Raw genomic sequence first — 20767 nt, 5'->3', positions numbered from 1 at the left:
GGCTTGAGAGAGTTTGTGTTTCGTGGAGAACCGTTACCCGGGATGAATATAATTGATCTAATGTGGAACTTGACTGCCCGTCACAACATTTTGTCCTATAGCAGACCTAAGGGGTGGAAAGAATTTGTTAAGGCCCTGACCGATTTGAACATTCCAGCCTCCGCCGTACCAAAGGCAGACACGAGAGAACTTCTAGAGAACTTCAAACCTTCTGCCCCAGACGGGGTCGCTGCCGCTACCTATGCTTCTGATACACTTGTTAGCAAAAAAAACAGTTCTCGCAAAAAGAATGAATGGATTCCTTATTGAAATGTAATTATATTTTTGTTTAATAAAATATTACATTTGATTACACAGTCTGTCTATTCTTTATTAAGATAATTACAAGTCATAGAACTTTGCATACAGTGGTGATCCTGAAAACCTCTAGAGGTGTTCTTAGACAAGGTGCTGACAAATGTTTTAACCATATAATTGTTCTTGGTGACTTCATTAAAATACAGGTTCATGATATCTTTATAAGGGCACCTTTCCCTCTGTGATGCAGGAAAAAATACAATGTTGACCGCAGACCATGGAAAAACAACTTTGAATCTGTCGGGTATGGTGAATAATTTCTTTACAGTTTCTGTTTAAAAAGCTGTATATTTCCCCAGGCTTCAAATGAGGCTCAGTAATCACAGACAGTCCTCACCCTAAAGTTCAAAAAGCAGGTCTCACAGAATGTACACTCCTAACAAAAAGGAGTAAAGGCTTTAAAGCAATAAAAACCACAAAAGCTCCAAAAACAGGAAGAAAACTATAAAAACCCTGGCCCACAATACCCAAAACAATATTCCTTTCATATTTATTAATTTATTACCAAAAATATATTTAAAAAAACAAACAAGAACAAAAGTGACATTGAATTGAAAACATTAAGCACAAAAGCCAAACATAAACAACAAACCTAGTCATATTCCAAAACTTCTGCTAAATAAATCACGGTCAGCGTGAAATGTATTGAATGTTCAAGTGCCTACCACCCCACCCTGACACCTCCCAGATTTTTGCATATTTGAATATGTAAATCAACATAAACAGCCCTGTCAATTGAGTCTTTTGTTAAAAGAAATTGGTAAAAGCACATATAAAAAAGAAGAATTTCACCAAATGCAAAGCGGAGGTCCTACTCAGTGAGCTGGAGGCAAGGAAAAATGTATGTTTTGGTGACTTAGGCAGTGGTAAGAGGAACAAAAGGGAATTGATGGAGTGGCACTTAAAAGTTCAAGTTTAGAAAGTCGCACAATACCTGAAGTAAAAAAAAAATTTGGTCAGATGTCAAAGTTGATGTGAAAATGCAAGTTGTAGCCTACTGTCTGAGTGTCGACTTTAATCTCGAAATATCCACTTTAATCACGTAGTTTATCCATCCATCCATCCATCTTCTAACCCGCTGAATCCGAACACAGGGTCACGGGGGTCTGCTGGAGCCAATCCCAGCCAACACAGGGCACAAGGCAGGAACCAATCCTGGGCAGGGTGCCAACCCACCGCAGGACACACACAAACACACCCACACATCAAGCACACACTAGGGCCAATTTAGAATCGCCAATCCACCTAACCTGCATGACTTGCATGCCCGGAGGAAACCCACGCAGACACGGGGAGACACGTAGTTTATTTTGTCATTAAAGTAGAACATCATAAACTTCATCTTAAAATCATTTAATTTACTAGTTTCTCAAATCCCATCGTAACTAAAGTAGCACGTTAAATGCTTTGTTTTGTATTTATTCTTCTATGTTCTTCTCTATGTGTGTGAATCACTACGTGCTTCTTAACAAGCTTTCTCTTCCTATGACAGGACACAGAATCCATTACATTCATGATATTACAGCTATATGGATAATTTAAATACTGTTAAATACTATTGTCACTAAAGGAGCACATTAAATGCTTTGTATTCTATGTTTGTGAATCACTATGTGCTTTTTATCAGGGCTTTCTGTTTTGTAGAGTGGAGCGTATAGGCACTGATCTCCACACAGAATACATTACATTCATGATATTACAGCTCTGTGAATATTTTAAATACTAAAATGTATACTTGATATTTTCATGATGAAATGCATTAACATATGTACTAAACATGTGGGGCACAGTGGCGCAGTGGTAGCGATGAGTTGGCACCCCGTCCAGGTATTGTTCCTGCTTCCCACATGATGCTTAAATATTATTTTAACATATTTAAACATTAACAGTATATATCATTTAAATGAAGTGAAGGATTAATCTGTAAAATGTAATATGCATACTTTAATAGATTTCATTATAAAATTGATATCAAATATACACTCTAGTATTCTAACAGCACACAGTGCCAAGAGGATAGCTCTTGGAAACCTAAATCGACTTAGAAGCCAGCAATTATTATCTGTAAATACAAGGCACTCTCTTCTATTGAATTAAATTGAATTCCTTTATTCTTATTGTATGGTACAATGAGATTCAATATGCAACTCCTCCATAAAATTATTTTCCTGTAAAATGATAAAATAACAATAACAATAATATGATAAAAAATAATGAAAATTATACAATATGAAATCATAAGTACAATAAACATGTACAGTACATACTGTGCTGATTGTGCAAATGGTTCATACAGTGACTCAGGTTGTGCAATATTATAACTGTATCACAAGTTTATAGTGAGGTGATTGTACTTAAAAGTACAAACAGTTCTACAAGGAGCACTTGATTGACTGATTGAGTGCGTTTTTAGTTCTTGGGATGAAACTGTTGGATGAAATGCTCAGAAAGGCTCTGAAGTGTTTGCCGGATTGGAGAAGTTCAAATAGACTGTGCCCATGGCTCAGTAGAATCCATGCAGATGCTGGTGGCTTGGGGGCTGTATCCCGATAATCCTTTATGCTCTCGACACAACCCACCATAGAGCTTTCCGATCAGATGCTGTACATCAGTGATTCAACACACAAATACAATGGATTAAAATACTCTGAGTGGGGCACTGATAGTAACAACACTAAGGCAGCTATAGTATTTGGAATAGTTTGGAAAACTCAAAATGTGTCTAAACATAAAAGAGACTGTCAGATAGCATAAAGCAAATGGAAGAAAACTAAATGAACAGTCCATTGTGAAATACTGAAGGCTCATAAAACTGAATATAACACAGCAGTCTGACTTGACATACAGGCCTACTTTACTAAAATAATAAATGAAAAGGTAGGAAATCTTAATATTTTTTTATCAACTATTGATGGTCTTTTAAAGACAGATATTATTGAACCAAAAGCTCTGAATATGTTTGCTCCTTCTTATAATCTGGAGTGATTGTCCCCTTAAATTCCAGGCTGTAATTTTAGATGCTTTAAACAACAATAGAAATAAATGTTCTTGTTGTTTTATTTTTGAACTAATTCCACAATAATATTAAAGTGGCTTTGTGGTTATAGATACAAGCCTAACTGACAATTGCTATCAGTTATTGTTTCTGAAATGTTAAAAAAAAACAACCTCATTGATCAGCCTGGGGTAAATAAAAGATTAGCTGTGGCATCAGTCCTATGAAAGAGTACCATTTATAAGGAAAAAATGGCAATGCTTTTAACATTAGAATTATCAAAGCTTACAAAAAAAACTCGTAAATCCAACAAAACCTTAAATCCTCTTGCATCTCTTTGTCAGCTTCTTTTGTCTTGTAAATGTGTTGTGATAGACGGCCAGCAGCTCAATCCGGCTGGGACATCTCAGAATGGGAAGAGTGGAGAAGGGCAGCCTTTCCAGGACACTGCCTCCCCTAGGACACTAGGTGGCAGCTCCCCTGGATGGTAAATGTACCCTGGATTCCTGCAGGGCTCCATGGGACATGGAGTCCATTTTCTCAGCCCTGTTGGGTGCCGTGGGTGCCGTCAGGGGGAGCTCATAAACGACCTGGGGACATTTACTTCTCCTACAACCCGGAAGTACTTCGGAGCCACGAGGACGGAACCCACAGTACTTCCGGGAGGCTTGAGGAAGGATGATGTGGTGTTTGACCCAGAAGAAGAGGAGAAGTATTTCCGGGTCATGGAATATATAAAGGACTGTTGGAGACCCAGCAAAGAGAGCCGGAGATGGGAGGTTGGGTGAAGAAGCTGCTGGGAGTGGAGGATTATTGTGTAATTGTGATTATTGATTATTGTTATTGGGGAATTGTGCCGTGTGTGGTGCTTTGTGCACTTTATTGAAGAAAATATTACAAAAATTATAATTAGTGCTTTTACACGTGTGTCCTGGATGTCTGTCTGTGGGTTTCACAAGGCAGCAACGCCCCTAGCGTCCACAGTGTCGATAAGCCCAAGCAGGAAGCAGCCTGGTATACTATCCCCACCACCGCTTTAGAAACAACACAAACCTCTCCTAACCGAAGCCTTGTTTATCAGGGAATCCTAGAGCTGTATATGCTAAAAAAAATATCATTATTTGAAATGCATGCATTTCATGTGTGTTCCGTGTCTACAAAGATCTATGTAAGTGTAGGATGACCGGAAATGCAAGAAATGTTGAACACGTACCTAAAAAATAAACCTTTTTCCATGTTTTAGTACTAATGACAAAATTTTGACATGAAATGTATAATGTATGAAGACTGAAGTCCAAATATCAAATAAGCACTTTCACAAAAGGTACAAATATAACAGAACAAGTGCGTTTTTATTCAAGAATATAAATGAAGAAAAAGAAATCGGGTTAGTGTGGTTTTTTGTCATGACTTCTTTGGTAGGATAGCGGTAAGAGCTGCTGACTCCTATTCAGAAGGTCCCGGGTTTGAGTCTTAATGTGTCCCAAAATAAATGTTTTGAGTAGTGAACTGCTCTTATTGTTACTATTATACAATAAAACCATACATTTGATTTGAGTCTGTAACAGCCGCTTTAAATGTATGGTACTTGTAAAGGTTAGCATTTTTTTTATTCAGTTTTATTCTCTCACTTGCGTTCACGCTCACCCCGATCTGACACTGCTGTTTTCAAATAAAGATGCGCTATAACAGAGGTGAACTCAGATCGGAAAAAGAGAACAGAAGCCCTCCCCGCAAGAAACGTCCACTCACATATAAGAACAACGCAGCTGCACCAGGCATAAAGGCAAAAGATGGCACCGTTTCGATGCAGGACGAGGTCGGGCATCATCCTGCCAGTCAGTCTGCCACACACCTGTCCTTCAAAGAAACAGCATAGCTTACAGAGCTTGCCAACATATCGTGAAAATTCCTGTTTGTGATTATGTTTTGTGATGGTCTTTATATAAGAAACATTTATATGTTACTTATTTAAAAGCCAAATCGAATGTTTTTTACCTTGATTTATTTACTTGTCTTCCTACAGCGTAAAGTATCAAGTAGACTGCAGAGCTTCCTCTGTTTGATCAGCAAGGGCATGCTCACAAATTACACGTGTAATGCCACAAAATGATGCCGGCTGACACTTTAGTACGTGAGCAATGGTACGAGAATGCAGTTAGACTTCTTTTTGGGCACATACACTGTCCAGATCTAAACACTAGCGTGGAGAGTTGCTTGTTAACCAAATCCTAAAATCAAATATTAAGCAATAAAAGATCAACTTTACTCTGAGAGGAATTGTGACAAAGTCTCCCCAGTCACCATCTCTGTGTTTAACTGTGTCACTAAAAATACTGAAAAAAAGGCCTGATGACGTGAGGCCACCACCTACTCAAAGCTTCATGATGCTCCAACAATGATGGGCGGATTAAAAGGCAGAAGTCTACGTGACCATCATCATCATCAAGCCCTTCCGTGAGAACCCTAAATCCAAAGAGGACTGTTTCATTTATGTTAGGTAGAATGCCCAGAGGCGGTCTCATGGTCTGGAATCCCTACAGATTTTATTTTTTCTGCAGCCGTCTGGAGTTTTTTTTGTTTTTTCTGTCCCCCCTGGCCATTGAACCTTACTCTTATTCGATGTTAATTAATGTTGATTTATTTTGTTTTCTTATTGTATCTTTTATTTTTCTATTCTTTATTATGTAAAGCACTTTGAGCTACTGTTTGTATGAAAATGTGCTATAGAAATAAATGTTGTCGTTGTTGTTGTTGTTGATGAGTTTACTGGCCACTAGTCCTTCATGAGGACGCAGAAAATGACCAAATGGAGGAAACATGCGCAGACAGCTACAATGATGAAGTCAAAATTTCTTTTCACTTACCTGCTTTTACTTTTTTCTTCAGTTTTCTTCTGTCACAGCTTTTGTTTCTCTGAATTGATGAGCAGATCTTTTTAAAGCTGTCTTTGTGACATCTGTACGTTTATAAAAGCAACCCATCACAGCACAGGCCCTGAGGGTGCGCTGCTCTGCTTTCTCTTTCATTTTTACATGGCAGCCATCTAAGCGGAAAACACCCAAGTCTTAAAGAGACAGTGGGCACAGAAAAAGGCAAGTGAAATAAATCGAATATGAAACATCTTTTAGGTTACAAGCAAACATTTAATCTGCTCAGAAGTTCTTGTTTTTACAGGTGAGCCCACATGCAGATGTCCTAACAGCCTTCTGTCCCTCTAGTCAGTCCCTGTCCTTCCCTGTCCATGTAAGATCCTTTGGCTCTGTCTCCAACTCCGTTCCTTCCCATAATCCACTCACCACATGCCATATTTAATCTGCATTTGCCAACTTTTTCCTTCAAATACACAACATAACATTCTAGTTGCAGGGACATGGAGGTTCTCCTAACAGCATCAGGTGCAAAGCAGGAACCAACCCTGGCCAGAGTGACATAATCACACACACCCACAAGACTTGTTTAGAATCATTCATTCATCTAACACACTTGCTCGGGAGTTGGGACAAATTCAGGAGAACTCTTGCAGACCTGTGTCCTCATGTATAAACTGCATACGCACAAAAATGTTGCGTACTACCATTTCCACGCTCACATCGCGATGTATAAAAACTAAACCTGGCGTAAAGCCACGCACATTTTCACACCAACTTATTCCCTAGCGTACACAAGTTCTGATGGAAAATCACAACCAGAATTACGAAAGTCTTACAGTGTATCCGTCCCAAGTTTCTTTTTCTTTTTGAGTCTGTGCTGCCATAGCCTGGGCTCTTCCTTGGGGTGGAGTTGGGCAATTGGAGCAGCCAGCATGGGTCTTCACATTTTGCTACATTGTACTCCTCTTTTCTGAATATCACTAAATTTAATTTATGAAATTTCTATCTACAGTATAATGATATCTTAAGGGATTCACTAATGTTTGTATTCCCAAGACCATATGTAAAAGAAAATTTGAAAGCATTTGTTGTCAGCACTTCATTCAAGTAACTTTTTGTTTCACTGGGGCCATCCTTGTGTGTCTGCTCCTTGTATCTGAACAGTGGAAGTGCTGGTCGAGTCCTTAGCCTTTGCCAAATCCACTTAAAGCGGCCATATCTGATCGTTGTCTCCTGTTACTGGGGCAGGTGCTGTGAGATCTTTAAGAACATAAATCAAGTGTGCTCAGTTTCGAGAAATCCAAATAAAGAAGTGACATCGTCAACTCAGCCAAATTTATCAGCTTATTCACAGCTGTCTGGAAATCAGTCAAAAGTGGTAAAGTCACAGAACAGGAAATCGCCAAGTCAGCCTAGAACTGTGAAAGTGTGGTGACAGGGAAATATTTAGCATCTTATGACAGGATAACAGAGAGGTGAAGGGTAAGCATGTGTTTGTAGATGTGAGCAAGATTTGGAAAGAAACTGCAGTGATGATCACAAGCAAGGTGATACAAATGGATCATAATGTGCTTATAACATTTAATCACCTAATGCATCTAATGGCCAAAAAAATGCTTCTCTTGATAAATAATTACCGTTATTTTTACCGTAAGTCTCCTTGAAAATAAAGTTGACACCTTTAAACACTTAATTATGTATTATTATATTATACTATATTATTATTGACTTTTATTTCACTCACACAAGCACACAAGCTTCTGGTCTTCAAACCTCAAAGTTGTGGCTTCAAATCCCACTACTGATACCAGTGTGTGACCCTGAGCAAGTCGAACTGAAAAAAGAACAGAAAATGGAATCAAGTGTATCTGAAACAGAGTAAGTCACTTGGATAAAGGCATCAATCAAATAATTAATAAAAATAAGATGATCAGTTCAGTGGAGCTGCTTACTCTTGAACATACACAACTGGCCAGGAGGAGAACAGTCCTGCTGCAGATCAGTTCTTGTTTTTTCCTACTAACTTTGGCCTTTTTTGATGGTCATTGAAGAACACATTTTTACCGGAATGTGTATTCTTAGAATTGAAATTGGTAAACAGTAGGAACAATGAGATATTTGAAGATATATTATTATTATTAGATGATTACAGTTTTTGTACTTGTTATTGTCATTCACTCAAGTGTGTCTTTGGTGTTTTTCATTCGCTGTATATGGTCCACCTTTAAAGTATGTAGATGTGAATGCATACGCAAAGAGTTTCAGAGAATTGAGATGTGCGGGGCATCCCGCTCTAAACTAAGCAGATGGAAGGCTGGGATGACGGTGGGTTTGTCAACCATCTGTAAATTTACTGACAGTCCTCAAAAAATACATAAAACTGAAATTTGTTTCTAACTCAATAAATACTGCCAGTAAAAATACAGCAACACTACAAATCAGTGTCCAAGTAATGGAATGGACATACAGTAGTAAAGTAAAGATGTGCCTACCAATTAAAAATCAGAACAGCCCACGCTCAGCCAAGATGGACGTGTATGTGCTTACTGCTTCTAGCATAACAAACTGCTCTATTGAGTGCAGCAAGACACGATAATCAAGGGTGAAGATCATCAACCCAGGAAAGTCCAGCATCGCTCGCTCTCTCCAAAGAGCTTGGGCTAAAGAGCCGGCATTTAGCTAATGGATACGTACATTCCAGGAAAACTGTGCAGAAAGAGTAGAAGATTGTGTATGAAGGTGCAGCCACACCACACAAACCCCTCCTGGACCCTCACACTCCTCATGAGGGCTGAGAGCTAAAAAGGAATGAAGTGCATTGTAATGTCCTTCTTGTTACAGCATTACTAACAATACATATTGACAAAGAAGAAAACATGGGGACAGCATTGTTTTTTCTATAACATTGCCACACTGCAATCGAATCAGGTTTTGATATCTTGGAGTAATTGCTGTGGAGAAACTGATATTCTTGACATTTCCCTGTTTACAATTTAATATGGCAGGTCAGAGGGTTCACACAGCACTTCACATTCTCTGTCAACTTTTTTTAGGATTATGATTTGTATAAATGTAAATATTGTTAAACTAAATCAAGACATGTCATAAAGTGTTGGAGTCCCAGTTGAAGAAACACCAGATTTAATTGCCTTAAGGCAAAAGACAAGCAAAAAATAAAGAATGGAAGAACTAATTATATGATGGAAGGAGAAAAGGGATGGTGTCCCCCTCCTTATGACTGACATGCTGGTGCTGGCCCAAAAAACAAGAAGCATCTGCAGCCACACCATCCTTTATATGTCAGAGCTGAGCAAGAGTGGCATCACTGGTCTTTGGTCAGGACTTCCATGTGAGTGTGCAGCATCCACATGTCTCACACTCACATGGCTCAACTGTATATAAATGCAGTGCTACAGATATAAAGCCTGTGGCCCTTCAAGGGATGGCCCCGACCACAGCATACATACTGGATGAGGAACCAGAGCTCACAACTGCTTACTGATATCCCATCAGCACTGGGCACAAGACTGGAAACAACCAAGGAAGGACTCCAGTCTATCACTTTACCCAGTCATAAACACACACATGTAGTCACCCAATCTGATCTGCGTGTCTTTAATAAATGAGTCAGAAAAACCAGAGTACCATAAGAAGAACTGACAGGGACAAGGGGAGAGCAGGCAGACCTCACACTGACAGAGCTCGGGCAGGAATGAGAAGTGAGGACTCACTGGAGTTGGCAGGCAGCATCACTAACTCAGGACTGTGCCACCCCAAAAATGAGAAAATAAAACAAAAAACAAAGGCAGTGAAAAAAAATCACATGTTGTAATCTGATGTTGGCACTTGGGTGGTTTGCCAGTATGAGTCAGCATGGCAAGTGCTATGTGTACATTCTGGGGGCACTTTGTCCAGGGCTCTTTCCTCCATTCAGCATTTACTGCCAGGATGAGGAGCAGCTGTACATGATCATAAACTGGAGAAGTGACTGAGAAAATGGACCCATTTTTAGAGTTTACCGTCTTCTGAGGTATCAAGATGGGTGTATTGAGCCCTTTACGTGTTAACCCTTTCCCCTCTCCAAGCTTCACAATGGCTGCACTAACAGAGTTGTCACCACTCAAGATTGTGTGATTACCCAAAATATTAGAAATGCCAAACCAATCTAGTCAACACATAAAGTCGGCACACAAGATGTGTGTAAAGTAACGAAGCCCACCTGTGAGCAAATCAACAGGACACACTCAGAGAACAATGGAGACACACAAACCCAACAGTAAATGAACGAGGACCACTGAAGTTCATGTAGACCCCAATAGATAGATAGATAGATAGATAGATACTTTATTAATCCCAAGGGGAAATTCACATAATCCAGCAGCAGTATACTGATACAAAGAAACAATATTAAATTAAATAGTAATAAAAATGAAAAGAATTAAAATAAAATTAATGTTCGCATTTACTCCCCCGGGTGGAATTGAAGAGTCGCATAGTGTGGGGGAGGAACGATCTCCTCAGTCTGTCAGTGGAACAGGACGGTGACAAAAGTCTGTCACTGAAGCTACTCCTCTGTCTGGAGATGACACTGTTCAGTGGATGCAGTGGATTCTCCATGATTGACAGGAGTTTGCTTAATGCCCGTCGCTCTGCCACAGATGTTAAACTGTCCAACTTTAATCCTACAATGGAGCCTGCCTTCTTAACAAGTTTGTCCAGGCGTGAGGCGTCTTTCATCTTTATGCTGCCACCCCAGCACACCACCGCGTAGAAGAGGGCACTCACCACAACCGTCTGGCAGAACATCTGCAGCATCTTACTGCAGATGTTGAAGGATGCCAACCTTCTCAGAAAGTATATTCTGCTCTGAGCTTTCTTACATAGAGCATCAGTATAACACGGACACAAGGGCACCGGAGTGGAGCTGACGTTCACACCGACAGTAAAGGCAAGAAGCAGACAAGTCAAATTGGGACACAACAGATGACAGGCAAAATGGATGAGAGAAGTGGAGCTGAAACTGCAGGAGCCTTCAGGGTGAGAGACAGGAGAGGACGTGAGCTTCTCCATTTCTTACCTTTATTAATAATCGATTACCAAGCAGGGCTTTGTCAAACCTTTTACATGAGATCTCTGTTTAAAGTTGATATGGCGCTGATAACAGGAAACAGTCATCCACAAAGTCAAAGAAAAGTAAATCTGCTGATGAAGGACTTCACATCGAGACCACCAGAGTGAGACCTTACAACTCGAAAAGTGTGCAGCACTAAATACAATGTAAGGAATGAAGAAACAGGCAAAACAGAACAGAGCTTTTTTAGATAGTAAGACATCTTTTAAAATCCTGCAGCCATTTCCATTTATTTGCATATAAAGATACGTCCCAATCTTTAAAAAAGAAAAAGTCTCAAATGGCAACTTTAAGAAAGATTACTGACTAAAAGGAGTATAACATGAACATAGCCTTGGACTGTCCTCATGTCATTTCAACTGCCAAAATCCAGAGTATGGGAGGTACTTTCTGTAAAAATGAAGACAAAAATTAAAATTATAAAATGAAAATTCAATCTCTCTTTGTCTGAAAGCAAAAATGCTGCAAAAATTAAAATTAAAATGAAATACCCCTATTTGCAATTTCATTTTCATCCTCAACCACAATAAAGCTGCAAAACTGAAAAGTGAAATGCAAATAAGCACTGGCGCCTCCTGCTGCTCGCTGAATTTTCATTTTCAAGTTCTCAACATTCAATAGTGAGGGTCAGTGGGTGAGGCTGACAATTTTCCACAATTTTTTGTCCTTTGTAGCCGCAGAGCATTAATAGTAACAGTGCCTATAAAAATGTCAGCTCTGTCCAGTTATATGAGCTTTTCAAACTGGTGCAGCAAAAGGTGAGCCGTCCTGTTAAGTATAGCGAGCCAACTCAAAGAATATGTAAAGGGCAGGGAGTCCAGCGTCCCGTTTCTACTTCAGCGTAAATAAGTGTAAATGATGACATACTAAAGGCTAATTTCTGTCAGGTTAAATATTTTAATTAAATAGCACATTAATTACTTCAGAACTACAATTATGAGTGGTCTTCTGGTTTTGTGAGAAAAAGATCAACATCATTTGAAACCCAGTCGAAGTGAAAAGTATTCTCTCAATCAAAGTGGCTCTGCGGCTACGAAAAACAAAGAATTGTGGGAAATCGCCAACTCCTGATATTGACCCTCGCTATTTGCATGTTGGGAACTTGAAAATGAAACTGCAAAGTGGAAAATGAAAATTCAGTGAGCAGCCAGTGGCGCCAGTGCTTATTTACACTTTTCTTTTCATTTTTGCAGCTTTATTGCGGTTGAGGCTGAATATGAAATTTCAAATGGGGGCATTTCATTTTAATTTTCATTTTTGCATGCAGACTTTGAAAATAAAATAGCAAAATAGAGATTGCATTTTCATTTTACAATTTTCATTTTCGCAGAAAGTGCCTCCCGTGCCCTGAGTTTCATCAAGCTTTGTAAAAACAGCTCTGCACCTGCCATTTTACTTGTTAGTTCTTCTCTCGTGGGTATTTGGTAGCATTCTCTTTTTGTGTTTTCATTTGAGTCTTTGAGATTCATAAATACACATAAATCTTTATTTACTTTTTTATCGCACACCATGGAGTTCACCCACACTGTAGGCTTTTTCACTTTGCTTATAAACTCCTAATGCTGACCTTCTTTCAATCTCCTAATTTAACAACTGGCTGTGCATCTTCCTTCAGCTTAGGACGCGCCTGACGTCGGCACTTGAAATACCACAAACTAATCAGTCATGAATTAGCTCATCTGTTCATATGCCAAAGTTACAATTCTTAACTTCATTTATTAGAGTAGTCACGTATGGACACACTGGAGGGACTGTGTCTCTTGGCTGGCCTGGGAACGCCTCGGTATTCCCCCAGAAGAGCTAGAAGAAGTGGCCGGGGAGAGGGAAGACTGGGCATCTCTGCTCAAGCTGCTGCCCCAACGACCTGATCCTGGATAAGCAGAAGAAGATGGACAGATGAATGGTACTCACGTATGCCTCCGCTGTTTCACCAGACTTTTCATATCTGGTATTAAAGTAGTGTCTCTCCATTATGGCATTTGACTCCTGATTGCAGATTTCTTTGAACTTTCTTTTTAAGTAATTAGGATCCTCCCGCGATTCTGATGGTGTTATTTCGGCTCTATCTTCTGATCCCAGTGTTGGCATGTAACTAACTGTCCTGCTTAACTGAGGAGTATGTAGGATTTTGCCTTGGCAGGTTTATCACTGTGTGCTACCGCAATGAATATTTCATACTGACGTTCAAATCTGTACCAGTTCTCTGCAATGTTGCTATCGAAAATGAGTGGGTCTGGACAACTCAAACTGTTTGCCATTTTGTTTTGTCACTTGTCTTTTCCCTCTTTCTATTTATTTGATGGGGTTATGACCACCAGTTGAATCGCTGGCTTAGGCTAATACCGTTGCACATACTCAACGATGCAACATTTATCTTTCCTGCTGAATTCCTCACTTCTGACACCATGTGGATATGTGCGATGAGGCAGGGAGAAGGTTTAACTGAACTTTCAATAAGAAGAATTTCTTAAGTTACAGGCACAGGTTAAGGCACTCGTAACAACTAGCAAGATCTCCCAAGTGCACCCACAGTTAAGATAATCTTGAAAGACTCTACAGGAAGTGTATCAGGACAAACCTAATAAAAAATAACATTACGACACAACAGAGATGTCTACATTAATGAAGTCAGAAAATGTTAATCCATCCTGAAGCTTAAGGAATGTTTAGGAGATTCAGAATTGAACTTTCACCAGCATTTCTTATTTATGACTGAGAAACTTTGTCATGCAGTGACAACAGAAACACAACCCTCCAATGGTCAGTGGTGCTTTTGTCATAACTCACAGAGGCTTACAGACACGACAATGCATACAGATCCAAATCTACACCATTCTGTTTGTAAAGCAAATACTGACTGCTTGTGAAGGAAATTCTGTTGAGTAGCAGATAGATAGATAGATAGATAGATAGATAGATAGATAGATAGATAGATAGATAGATAGATAGATAGATAGATAGATAGATAGACTTTATTAATCCCAAGGGGAAATTTACATACTCTAGCAGCAGCATACTGATAATAAAGATAAGAAACAATATTAAATTAAAGAGTGATAACTATGAAAGTATAACAGATAGACAATAACTTTGTATAATGTTAATGAAAATGTGCTATATAAATAAATGTTGTTGTACTTTATGCTGCCTCCCCAGCACACCACCGCGTAGAACAGGGCACTCACCACAACTGTCTGGTAGAACATCTGCAGCATCTTATTGCAGATGTTGAAGGACGCCAGCCTTCTAATGAAGTATAGTCGGCTCTGTCCTCTCTTGCACAGATCATCAGTATTGGCAGTCCAGTCCAATTTGTCATCCAGCTGCACTCTCAGGTATTTATAGGTCTGTACCCTCTGCACAGTCACCTCTGATGATCACGGGGTCCATGAGGGGCCTGGGCCTCCTAAAATCTACCACCAGCTCCTTGGTCTTGCTGGTGATCAGTTGTAGGCGGTTTGAGTCGCACCATTTAACAAAGTCCTTGATTAAGTTCCTATACTCCTCCTCCTGCCCACTCCTGATGCAGCCCACCATAGCAGTGTCGTCAGCGAACTTTTGCACATCGCAGGACTCCGAGTTGTATTGGAAGTCCGATGTATGTTGGCTGAACAGGACCGGAGAAAGTCCAGTCTCCTGCAGCGATCCTGTGCTGCTGACCACAATGTCAGACCTGCAGTTCCCGAGACGCACATATTGAGGTCGGTCTGTAAGATAGTCCACGATCCATGCCACCAGGTATGAATCTACTCCCATCTCTGTCAGCTTGTCCCTAAGGAGCAGAGGTTGGTTGATGTTGAAGACGCTAGAGAAGTCCAGAAACATAATTCTTACAGCACCACTGCCTCTGTCCAAGTGGGAGAGGTATTGGTGTAGCATATAGATGATGGCATCCTCCGCTCCCACCTTCTCCTGGTATGCGAACTGCAGAGGGTCGAGGGCGTGGTGGACCTGTGGCCTCAGGTGGTGAAGCAGCAGCCTCTCTATGGTCTTCATCACATGTGACGTCAGAGCAAAGAGTAGAGCTGAAGTGATCTGTGCGAAAAGCTGTTAACAAAGCAAGAAACTACTTGTAGAAAGGCCATGATCGCCTTCAAAACACGTTTCAAATATGGAAGTCAAGCTGACAGAGAGGATTTTGGCATTTGTGAGTTGGGCCTACGCTATTGCGAGCAATTTATAGTTGTGTGTCGGTGCTCCTGCTCCAGGTACAAGGCTAAACACTAGTTGATAGTGTAAAGTTTTATTTGTATATTTAAATTTGCATATGTAGCAGTGATGTGTGGGCGAAGCTCCTGTAATTACTGTGAAACTTCTTCCAGATTGTGCCAAAAAGATTTGAAAATAGGGTCATCTTATCTTTTAGATTACAGAAATCACTGATTGGACAGCTGCACTAAAAGACAAAAAACGCTCTGTGTGTTCAAGTTATGATAATCCTGTTGACGTTTGCAATACGTACAAATTACAGGGTGTAAATTTTCTACAATAAAGTAAAGTTTTAATGTGTTTTCCTAAAGTTGTAATTTGTAGTTATAATGAATATTGTCAAAGCGTGCCAGTGCTCACCTGTGTCAAGTGTCGATGATTTCTCACTCCTTACATGGCGCTTGTAGGGGGCGTTGCTATTCTTAGAAGGACCACTCACTGTTTTGCTGCACTACTTTTCATTCCTATGTGACTGTGGAAGATTTGCCTTTTTTTTTTATTGTCCCCCCAAAGCTGTATGATGGGTACCAACTGTTGATACAACTTGTCAGTGGTGTTACAATAAAGATGTAAACATCAAGAATCCATTGGCGAGACAATGCAATACATTATAAGCCACCACTGATTCATAATGACGTCATAACATTTTCACGTCACAGAGATTATTGCTCTGAAACAATGTGAAAGAATAACATTTTACGAAATAGTTGCACTAATTGGCAAAGAGAATCATAACAGGGTTTAGGGAATGTGCTAGTGGAACTGGGCAAAGAGAAAGGGAGAGTGAATAAGGGGGTTTAGAGAATATGCCAACAGTAGACTACAGTAGAGTATTAAGGACAATTTCTAATCCAGAAGAATGGCATAACATGGCATTTAGTTTATTGTTAGATAACAAGCTCCTCATTTCTGGACTTCATGTAAACTTCAAAATATTCTCAGTATAAAATTCAGTCCGTAGGTTCCTTTCAAAGCATGCGGCTAACATAGCAAAGTATCTTTCTGCTGCCAGAGCTTCGGTGACGTTTGAGACTTTGGATGGCATCAATCACGTGGTAATGAATCTGAGATACCAGCTTTGATACACTGCCTCGAAAATGTGTTCTTCATTATAGAGAGATACAAGCTGCAAAGCCTTGGTGTCAAATGTCCCATCCCTGATATTTAGAGAGAAACATAAAATACGTGTCATAAATCTAAATGCTCACAAATTTCATCAGCAGGTTTTCCTGTGATTTGCTCCATGTTTTCTTTGGAGTCCACTGGCAACAACACAAAACAGACAAAGCAGACCATTCACAGTTGTTGTGGACTGCGTTGATGTGATTTGTTGTTACATTTTCAAAGAAGTGTCCATCAGGCTGAGCCACATGTTCAATGCACGAGTATAAATGAGCCTCGACAATTAAAGAAGAGATCCATTAGCTCGTTTTCACCTCTCTCCTGTATGCTCAGTGCAATAATGCCAAGTTTACACTTTACAAAGTATGTTAACAAACATGTAGTCTGCACAGTGCCCACGGACCTTGTGAGTGTGATAGACCCTTCAGCTGGCCTTACCACACATGGGGTAAAAGGTCATTAGTTTTAATTTGTCACTTGCTACTTGTCACCTCTTGCTTAACACTAGAATTACCAGAGCCTACGAAAAAACTCGTAAATCTGGCCCACCTTAAAACTGTTTGCACTTCTCTGCCAGTGTCTTTTGTCATCTAAATGTGCTGATAAAGACAAGCTGCAAGCAGCCGGCTATTCCATCTCCCCACCAATTTAGAACGTGCACGAACTTCTCCCAGCTCATGCCTTAATTGATTATCTGGGAGTGAAGTGGAGTTTTAGAGTGGAAATAATAGATCATTATCTGGAATACACGCATTTCATGTGTGCTCTGTTTCTACAGTAGTCTGTGTAAACACATTTTTAAAACAGAAACTTTTTTCATATTTTAGTAGTAAATGACAAAATGTAGGCATAAACTATATAATGTATGAAGCCTGAAGTCCAAACATCAAATAAACACTTTCACAAAAGGTTCAAGAAAGATACAACAGCTTCTGTGGCGTACCGGTAAGATTTGCTGACTCAGAGGCTTGCCGTGCCTCTAAGATCTGAGTTTGATTCCCCACTGGGGAGAAAATGTTAATTTTTTTTCCTTTTAACCTTCACCGCTGTGCCTGCCTGCCTGAACTCCCCGTCTAATTATATAGTAAGAACAGTAATTTTATTATTATATAGCAGCTTCCCTGTCTGCCTATCATATAGTGCCTTTCCTTCCTATCTATCTATATCCTATCTATATAGCTATCCCCTTAGCTGTTTTTTTTTATATACAGTATCTATTATGCAGTGCCTATGGGGTGCCAAACAGGCACTTAAAATGATTTTCGAATATATATAGTCATTCCTGAATATATAAAGTCAAAACTTGAATATATAAAGTCATTTCTGAATACTGTATATAAAGTCAGCGTCAGAATATATAAAGTCATTCCTGAATATATAAAGTCAGTGTCGGAATATATACTGCAACTACACCTATGGATCCACTAATATTTTAACTGTATATTAGTCAGTACAGCAGACATAAGCGCGCAGAAATGCTAACGTCGATTTTAAATGGATATTGTTGTTTAGCCAGTTTATCGTGCGTGAAGTGACTGTGTTGGCTATAAGAGCTTCCTATGACAAGTAATGTTAACCTAAAAAGATTGCTTGTTATGAAATCAAAGTGCTAAACACAAAGATGGGTAGTCAACTTTTAATTTTACTGTGGCTTCAAAGCTAAAGTTTATTTGTTTAATTTAACAAACAAAATCATAAATGGCTAAGATTAGCTTACCTGCTACATATAAAATGGTGCTAAAACAAATTATTCAAGCATCAGAGAGGGACAAATTAAAACAACGATGGATAACGTCAGTTATGATGTGATTTTGAAAGTTAAATTTGATCAATTCATGTAACTTATGTGTTCATTCATCGAGGTACATAAATACAGTTAACCTCAGATAGTTTTAGTCAACTTGTCAACGGCGAAATGGCACCTAAGAGCAATAAACTAACAAGCTGACTAAGCCAGCTATCTCTATTTAAATACGCTAACTTGGAAAGCATTTCGTGGAATTTATTGGGTGAAGCTGCTACGGCACATGCTAATTTATAACATACCACACTACACCATTTTATAAGCCCAATTAATCCTGAGCAGGGTCACAGGGGGTTTGCGGGTGGGTGCTTGCCGGAGTCTATCCCAACAAACATAGGGGGCAAGGCAGGAACAGTACCTGGACAGGACGCCAGTCCATTACAAAGTGAACACACACACACCACACACACTGGCCAGTGTAGTATTCCCAGTTCACACAACCTGCATGTCTTTGGACTGTGGGAGGAAACAGGAGAACCCGGAGGACACCTGGGAAGACATGGAGAGAACATGCAAAGTCCACGCTGCAGGACGCCAAACAGGAACATGACATCCTTTCTGTGAGGCAGCAGTGCTAACACTGCCCCACTCAATTGATAATGTTATTTTTCTAAACATTACCTATATCAATATTCAATGAGTATACGGCTTCATTTATCACCATACATCATAAAAACTTCTTTACTCTTATCATGACATCTTTCATCCAGCAGGATAAGGAGCAGGCAGGGGCCAGAAATACCTCCCAATGAACGCTCTCAGACTCTAACACTCCAAAACAAGTCATCCACTGGAGAGGCTTCACCTACAGCAGTCTTCTTCACACCATGTTGATGGACACTGGAATCAACTTTAGGATGGTAACACTGGAAATTCAACACTGCTGATCACGAGGCTTTGCTGTATATGCTCAAATTTTGTCCTATTAAAATTAAAATTAAATTTACCTGTTTTTGTTTTAGAATATGCATTCTGCCAAAGCCCTGTGAAGTCTTTTACACTCTGGTGAATTAATTCTATTGATCCAATCACCTTTATTCCTTCCATCCTGTCCTGGTTATTACAGAACACTAAATCTAGACAGGCAGCCCCCTGTGTTGGTGAGTTATGAACGGTCACTGATTACGTCTAACAACTCCTGCTATTGTACTCCACTATTTGTAAGGTTAGCCCAGTGTAAAAGGAGACATAAAAACGTGAAAGGATTTGCACAAAATAAAAAGCATGCAGCAAGTTGTGAAAACATCTTTTCAGATGCGAGTTCAAAACAGTACTGACTCAAAGATGGCCGAACTGCTGGTCATATGGCTTCAAGGCAGGAAGGGCCGCGTCCAGGAGGGCGGACAGCGAGAGTGACATGAAAAGATGAATAGCTGTCAGTCTTCCATTTTGTAGGGCGAGTAAGAGAATAGACATTAGCACACAACGTCAACCCCTGGCTCAGTGGGTAACTCACCATCACCAGAGCCCTTAAGCTGTCCTCCAAGTTCATGTTTGGGTAATTAAAGACCCCACAATTATAAAATCCTTCTCTAAACCCACCTTTTTAAAATTATTATAAAGACATAAAGACATCATTTTAAAATCTTGTGAGCAAAAAAAAAAAAAAACAATTCTACTAATTATATGTTTCTTATGTAAATGTGTATTATTTATTTTTATTCTTCTTCTTTCCTAATCTTATTTGTTTTTTCTTTACTTGTAACTATTTCTTTACCATCTTCTAAAGCACTTTCAGCTCATCCTTTGTATGAAAATCAGTCAGTCATTTTCTAAACTGCTTTGTCCTGAACAGGGTTGGGGATGCTGGAGCCTATCCCAGGTAGCATAGGGAACAAGGCAGGAAAAAAAAACCTGGACAAGGCACCAGTCCATTGCAGGGTAAACACACCAGGGCCAATTTAGGATCACTGATCCACCTAACTTACAAGTCTTTGGAGTGTGAGGGAATACTGGACCACCCAGAGGAAACCCATGCAAACACAGGGAGAACATACAAACTCTACACATGGAGGACCCAAAACGTAAACCCTGGTCTCCTTAATGCGAGGCAACAGTGCTGCCACTGCACCAGTCTGCTGCCCTTGTATGAAAATGTGTTACAGCAAAAATGTGGTTGTTGTTATGAATGGCCTTTTCAATTTCAATATGTTGCATAAAAGTGGGGTAGACATTAAAATTTCTGTAATGCCGAAGACAGCCATGTGCTTCAGATTTGTATCCATGCATCAGTAACACAAAACCCAACATGACTGTTTGTTCACCAAACAGCAGAG

General features: G+C 39.7%; 2 protein-coding genes across 6 annotated transcripts in view; one reads left to right on the top strand and one right to left on the bottom strand.

The window, feature by feature from the left end:
• Window positions 1-6343, bottom strand: part of LOC120521953 (NACHT, LRR and PYD domains-containing protein 3-like) — a 105525-nt gene extending 99182 nt beyond the window's left edge. For all 3 annotated transcript variants that reach the window (XM_039743220.1, XM_039743225.1, XM_039743224.1), the window contains exon 1: window positions 6220-6343. The gene's annotated coding sequence lies outside the window, so the exon portion shown is untranslated. The remainder of the gene's footprint in view (window positions 1-6219) is intronic.
• Window positions 1-20767, top strand: part of LOC120521855 (NACHT, LRR and PYD domains-containing protein 12-like) — a 1152437-nt gene that overhangs the window by 867691 nt on the left and 263979 nt on the right. The gene's annotated exons all lie outside the window — the stretch shown is intronic.

This window comes from Polypterus senegalus, chromosome 2 (genome assembly GCF_016835505.1).
Source record: "Polypterus senegalus isolate Bchr_013 chromosome 2, ASM1683550v1, whole genome shotgun sequence".
NCBI classification, from domain to species: domain Eukaryota; kingdom Metazoa; phylum Chordata; class Cladistia; order Polypteriformes; family Polypteridae; genus Polypterus; species Polypterus senegalus.
This window is presented reverse-complemented; position numbering and strand designations above follow the sequence as displayed.